This window comes from Tamandua tetradactyla, chromosome 14 (genome assembly GCF_023851605.1).
Source record: "Tamandua tetradactyla isolate mTamTet1 chromosome 14, mTamTet1.pri, whole genome shotgun sequence".
NCBI classification, from domain to species: Eukaryota; Metazoa; Chordata; class Mammalia; order Pilosa; family Myrmecophagidae; genus Tamandua; species Tamandua tetradactyla.
In genome coordinates, this window is record NC_135340.1 from 15351142 (window position 1) to 15358701 (window position 7560).

The window sequence follows — 7560 nt, forward strand, 5'->3', positions numbered from 1 at the left end:
TATAATATTTGTACAAATGTGCAAAAACAGTTTTGAAGCATTGGTTGCAATACAAAAAAATAATGAAACCCGATCTGAAGTATCAACACAGTAAGGTTGTTAAGGGCGCATGAATCCTGGGACTCTATTGCTGGTTCTACCACTTCCAACTCTGTGACCCTGAACAAGCTCTCCCAGATCTTGGTGCCTTAGTGTCCTCTTCTATGAGATGACAATAAAGGAAGCAGCTATTCCATAGGATTGTTGTGAAGATTAAATGAATTATATCGAAAGTACTTATGATTCAACATTTTATGTCATACAAATATAAATAATTAGATATTATTAAACTCAACAAATTTAATAATATTAAAGAACAGAGTGGGTCCTGTGACCCTATGTATGTTCGAAAAGATATGGATATTTAGATTACACGGAGTTGAGTAAGCATCTAAATCTATCACACATTCCCTATAGGATGCAGAGGAAACTGACAATGGTTGTTGCCTGTAGGGAAAAGGGATTGAAAGTCTAGATCAAAATCAGATATTTTAGTGTATATTTTTTATATGACTTGATATTTTTACCTTGGGCATATATTCACATTATAATTTACAAATCTAGGTCTTTTTTTCTAAGGACTGAAACAAACAGTTCATCAAAGAGACTCTCCTATTAAATGATGGTTCATTCAGGAATAATGTCGCAGCTCATCACTACCCTCTCCTATAGAATGCCTCTTCTGACTACATTACCCACCATTACTCCAGAAAACATAGCAACTGTTATCATAAAAAGGTCTTAGTGTCTTATGGCTGCAATGTTTAAGAGCAGCTGAAATTTCCATAAAAGTCCAAATGTGGAAATAGAGAGCGGTGATTCTCCAAGTTAGGTCCTTAGACCACCCAAACAGACACCACCGTGCAATTTCTCTACTCGATCCCACAGGTGGGCAAACGACTTGCCCTTCCTTAACCTTTCACTCTTACATACAATTAAAGGGCCGGCTACTAGTGTAAAATATTAAAGGTTATTAAAAGTCGATACTGCGTTAAATTTTTTAATAGTATAATTCTTTATCACCAAGCTCTTTTTCACAAGAAAAACGAAAAGGATAGGCAGACCCTAGTGTCTGTATCTGTTTTCCATCAGTGCATCACAAAAGATGACAAATTTTGAGCGTAAAACAATGTACATGTATTACGTCCAATCCCCAGGGTCAGGATTGGCTGGTCACTCTGTGCACGTCAAGGTATCAGCTGGGCCGCGTTGTCATCTGAGGCTTGGGAACCTATTCCAACTTTATTCAAGGTCTTGCCAATATGCATTTCCTTGTGGTTTATGACTGAGCTAATCACAGGAGTGCCGTCCCACCACTTTTGTCATAAAATGTAACCTAATCAAAGAGTGACAGCCACATACTATTGGCCAGAAGCAGGTACAGGTAGCACCTGCACTCGGGAGAGGAATGATCAAATCTGTGATGCACTGGGCCACCTTAGGGTGGGTCTGCCGTGGTGTCCCAACCAAGAAGTCAGACGAGAAACTTTGAGAATCATTGCCTACTGAAGAATTTTTAAGGATTAAGGTAAAATATGCAATGTGATATACTTACAGATGAAGTCAATGCCAAGATTTTGCAAGTCTGCAGTGTGGTGATATAGGCTGATATGCTGTTTGGTAGTTAAGGAAAAGTAAGCAAACTGTTTTTACAAATGAAAACTAGTTGTATGGCCAAATAATGTGCTCCATAAATTGTTTTGATTTTGTACTTTCTAATCTATGCCAGCAGGAATAGTTTAAAAGCAACGCCCACCAAAAAAGGCTATGCTTCTAGAAATTATCTATTTTCTATAGTAATTCAAACCTGACGTTTTGTGTATAATCCCTCAGAAATGTCTGCCATTTTTTTTTTTTTTTTGATGTTATTTCTTCAAATACTGACATTCAAGAAGAGACAGCCACCTGTTCAGAACCAGGTCAGGGAGATCAAATCCAGGGGCAAAGTTGCTTACAGATGACCAGCCCCTTATCCCTCCCTCATTTCCTTTACAGGCACCTCTAAAGACATATCCTTTTCTCCAGTGATGGGATTAATTTGGGAGAGATTAGAATTACCAAATTCAATTGATTGCTGCTGGACCTGATCAATCACCTTCCAGGATAAATATCAGTTTTTGCTTAAAAGATGGTAAAGAATAATGATTAAATTCATTTCATTGCCATGCTTTCAAAAGGAAAGTATTATAGGCTGGGTAACAATTTGCATTTATTTATAAGTATGATTTAAATGCCAGCATATTATAACTTTGAGGACTACAGAGACTGAAGTAGTTCAAGCATTTCAAATAGAGACATGAATGAAAATACACATAGACTTCAAAAAACAAGAACACATCCAGAGTTGGCTTTTCTTTTTGTTTTTAGTAATGTGAACAAAGTCCGAGGTGAAAGGACTATCTAAAGACCCTAGAACATCTGGGTCATAAGACCCATCTACATGAATGTCCAAGATTTTTCAGTTATCAGATCTATCACTTACACACACACACACACACACACACACACACAAATGACTATACTACTTAAAATTGAAAATGACGCTTGAGGGAAACTCCAAGATAATGTTAAGACTCTCATTGCACCTATATTATCTTAACATGATCCTTAAGTAGAACCCAAGCACTAAGGTTGAGACCCGTGTCTTAGATACACGACTGGAAGCACACTGCCTGAAAATGCCATTTGTGGTGAATTAACTCCAGGGATTCCTTCTTGATGTATCTGGTCACCTTAGAGGCAGCATGCCCTGAAGTGCTCAAAAACCCACGCATAGAAATAAGATGCTTCCTGACAGGAAGTTTTCTAAATCAACTACAAGCAATCAAGGGTTTTTTTGCTAAAGGAAAGGACTTGAGAAATCACTTATTTGTGAGGCCCTTTCACATCACTCTCAGCATGGACTTCGGAGTTACAATACCAATGTTCAAACCTCTCCTCTCCTCTTCTAGCCCTTTGTCCTTAGGCAAGTGATTTAACCTCTCTGGCCCTCAGTTTAGACATCAGTAAAATGAGAGGTAGTTATATAACCTAAAAGGAGTCCAGAGTTAAAGAGATATTGCATGCAAATGTTTTTAACACAGTGCCTGATGCATATCATGTACTTATTAAATGATCGCTCTTACTAGTAACACTCCATAGGAAAAAAAAGTGATTCTGTCAGGACTTTGTACAGACAAGTTTCTCTGCTATCTTATTAACAGGGTCTATATCATCTGTTGTTTTGCTCCCAGGGATTTTGAAACTTTTTTTGGGGGGGGGTGTCAGGGGGTGCATTGTCCAGGAATTAAACCCAGGTCTCCCTCATGGAAGGTGAGCATTCTACCACTGAACCACCCGTGCACCCAGGATTTTGAATCTTGAAACACAAAATAGCACAATGCTGATAGGTGAGAGTAGTTCTCTGTGCATTAAAATTATGCCACGCTTCTTTAAAGGCCACCTGCGTTTTAGGTGATTGAAGGAGTTATTTACTAAAGTTTCTCTCATGTCTACTGAGAGAAGGAACAAAGAGAATTTTCAGTGTCCCATATCTGAGTCACGGAACAAAGACATGTGCAGCCACTTCTTACCCCTGGAGAGAAAAGTAGCACCGCATTGCCTGGTATTGTTGAATTAGATTTGCTGTTTGATTTGTTGTCTTCATAATGTCATTTTGCCTAGTTTTGAGTTTCTCTAAAGACCTTCGTATCTCAGTCTTCAACGCTGTCTCTCTCTTTCTCTAAGTGGCACCAGCCTCAACGCACTCCTCCTGTCTCTTTCAGCCCCTGTGGATTTGATCATACTATGGAAATGCAGTGTCCTTTGTTCACATCTAAGGTAGATATTAACATTTTTATTGAAAACCAAAGTAATTCACTTACTCTGTAAATTCTTTACTGCTGTAAATGACAGAAGACATCTTCTTGCCAAGTGTAGTGATTTCAGAGGCTTTATTGCTTTCAAAAAGAAAAGGGTCCAGGTTAAAACGAAGTTAACCGATTTGCTATAGGGCATGTTTCTACATGCCAGAAAGTGTTTCCCTTTCTGATATGTTCCATTGTTGAAATCTGTGATCTCATACCACAGACTGTCTGTCATAAGGTGTTCAATGCACCCTTAGCAGCAAAATTCCAGATCTGAACTCTTGGTGCCTTGGAGCAGCGGTTCTTGGAGGCAAAGCCAGAAAGCATCCCTTCCAAGCATGATGCACAGGGAAATGGACCGACATTCTACTCCTGCCAGCTGGATATTTTCTGAGCCAAGGAAAGAACCATCAAACTGTGTTCTGGACTCCAGAGTAAAACCAAAGGTCCAACTGCAAGGAATTTGCTGGACTCAGAACAAATGAATCCTCTCTGCATGGCTCTCCACCTTACAGGAGCCTCTACAGATATCTCTCAAAGTTCTCCCTGCTATATTGGTCTGAATTCAAGTAATGGCAAAGACAACATCAGTGCCATCATTAATTTTAGGGGTATCAGTTTTTGCTTAAATGGCCCTGGAAGACCCCCTGATATTAGGCTTGGCATAGGGACCGCCAATCCATACCAGCCATAATAACTTGAGATGCCTTGAGAAACATTTTTCCTTCTTCCCACTAGATTCCCTTGTCTAGCCAAAAAGATGATTGAACTGGAATTCAGGATGTCAGCATTCTAATATTGGCAGATCTTTGCTTGGCAATTGGGCTGGTCACTTTCCCTATTCTGAAACTCAACGCCCTCCGTAGAAATATAGTGAGTATAATGATGCCTAACCAACGTAGTTTGCTGAGTAATTGTAAAGTTCAAATAGGATTATTTATAAGATAGCCCCTGACAAAATGTGAACCACCATATGAGTAAAAATGAAATAGGGACAGCCATATCAGATTTTCCAACCCTTACTCCAAAGCCCTATTCAAGATCCACAGCCCTCAAAGCCTGGAGGCCCTAACTAGAGTCTCCTCAGCACAACCCTACCAGGCATATGCATGCACGACAGCTGCACCTGCAGAGGTTCTGAGTTCCACTACACAGAAAGGAGGGTGAGCACCTGGCAAAGTGCTTGGCAGATGCCTCTACAAGAGATATCTGATACAAGAGGTCCAGGAAGAATTTATGGGACAGATAAGGGATAGTCATGGTCAGAATGTTCTATGTTTCCGTGATCCTTCCACTATTCCTACAGGTAAGGACATATCTAAGTCCTGGTCTTTGAAGTTATGAAAATAAGACTTTCTAGCAAATTTCTCTCAGATCTGGGTTCCTGAAATCTGGGTACATGAACCCAGATAAGAAGGGTGTACATTTGGCTTTTACATAAAATATATGAGGTTACTCTGAAAATAAACACCATCTAGGAGATATGTGGAATCCAGGAAAAAGAAGATTGAACTTTTTTTAAGAGAAATCTTAAGAACGCATGCAGAGGATGGAGGCTTTAATATTAGAGCTCATGCTTTAGGGATTCTTAGAATGGGAATGGACCTAAAGATATAGCAGTCTTTGAATGGAAGCTGCTTCCCTGCCAGTTGAATGCAATTGCAGTTATTTCTCGGATTGGCTAATTAAGAAACATCAGAGAAGAGTATGCATCTCTTGCTCAGATTCCTTTCACAAACAGAGGTGTAGGTACAATCACCTATGGAATTCTCTGACTTGAATGGTCTCCTGAACCCTCACATTCACTATGTGCAGAACTATAATTTTTACTTCCCCTCTCTTATACTTTCCCCTCCCCCCCAAACCCTACTGGGTTATTTATCTCAGTGAAGAGAACCACCACCCCTCCTGCTGCCCAAAAGTTTAAAATACACAAGTTGACGTCAATTTCTTCCTCAACCTCATGTATCCAAATGTAATCAGACATCAGAGTCTGATAATTTAATCTCAAAATGTATCTTGACTTCACATGCACTTCTCTTCAACCCCACTGCTACTATTCATTTAAGCACACAATCCTTCCAGACTTGGTTTACTTCACTCTAAACTGCTACTGCTTATAAACTGCAACATTATTTGTATCACTAAAAAAAAGTAAATAAAAACTGCCACTTAAACTATGGCATGCATCCAAATTTCAGAAATATTAAAACATGAAAAATGTCTTAAAACCAATGAAATTCAATACGTTCAACCTCCAACTACTCTCCCTGCATCTATTCCTACCCTCTTCCAGGCTACTCACATTGCATCTAGAAGATCCATTCTATGCTGTGAATCTGATCATGTTGCTGTTTTTCTTACCTAACACACTTCAAATTATTTTATACACCTTCAGGATAAAACCCAACAATATTAGCACAACATAAAAGGCCCTACTGGCTTCTCTATCGCTTAATACCCTTCTTTCTCCTTTCACTTTAAGCTCCAGCTATGTAGATCTGCTTCCAGATTCTGAAAAGAAAAGTCCTATTCAAACTTCATATTTTTGCCCATTTGTTACTGGAATGATTTTCTCAATCATTTTAACTCTTACCCAATGTGCAAGACTCAGCTAAATCTCATGTCATTTCCTCCAGAAGCCTCCCCTAACCTCCAAACCAGCTCCTCTATGTTCCCATAACACCCTGTGTTTGTGTCATATTACACTCCTCAAAAACTGCTTCTTTGTCTGTTTGTCTTTCCCTCTAGAACAAAGACTCTCTAAGATCAAAGACTGCGCCATGTGCACTGACATTTCCCAAGTGCTTCACATGATACCTGACACCTAAATAACTGTTGAAAATTGACAGTGCATGAAGAACCAGTGAGAAGTTACCAGCCAAACAAGTACACCAGCTATAGAATTTTCCTTGAAAGAATTCTCAATTAATTAGGGCTCTTCAACCTGAATCATATATTAAATATCTTTCATAAGTTTCTCAACCAATGGATTAAATATGTTTTAAATTACAAACATATACCCAGCTAAAATTACATGCTGCCTTGCTTTTAGGAAGACCAACCTCAAGCTGGGGAGAGAAAACTAATGCAATTATTAGGCAAGCTTATGATAAAAACAGTTAGAGAAAAAAAAGCAATGCAAAAGAAGTTTAAAGTGCTGATATCTGTAGCAGATTATTCTCATGGTTTGAGCTCAGAGCAAAAAGAGACCAATGGATACTGGAATAATCATGGAAGGATTCATTTAAGAAGTTAATTTAAACTCACCGTCTGGAAGGAGAGTAGAATTTAGACTGGTTACATTTGGGGGGAATTACCTGCATGCTACTGAAAAAAAGGCCTATCTGTCATTGTATTCTGCTTACGCTATCTTGATGGCTAAAAAATATTTTTCAGAAGCACTAGAATCATTGTTTTTGGAAAATGGATTACCTCAATTAATTAGTCATCCATTTTCAGTTAATTTCTTAAGTGGATTCCTTCTACTTTCTTCTCTGCTTATCACAGACTTCCTTATCCCTGCTGCATTATGTTGCTATTCGGTTTAGGAGAAAATATACATATAAACTGGGGACATCTAAGGACAATTATTCTAAAAGTGGAGAACATCAGCAACTCTGGACAGAGTTGTACATGAGGACAGCATTTGCCTGTTTCAGCCGAAGTTGACAAC

The 7560-nt window shown here is 38.8% G+C and overlaps 1 long non-coding RNA gene across 1 annotated transcript; it reads left to right on the forward strand.

The window, feature by feature from the left end:
* The first annotated feature begins 1216 nt into the window (after positions 1–1216).
* Positions 1217–6869, forward strand: LOC143654814 (uncharacterized). The gene is made up of 3 exons (XR_013161981.1): positions 1217–1673; positions 3766–3858; positions 6636–6869. It is a non-coding gene; the product is annotated as an uncharacterized LOC143654814 (long non-coding RNA).
* Positions 6870–7560: the final 691 nt, after the last annotated feature.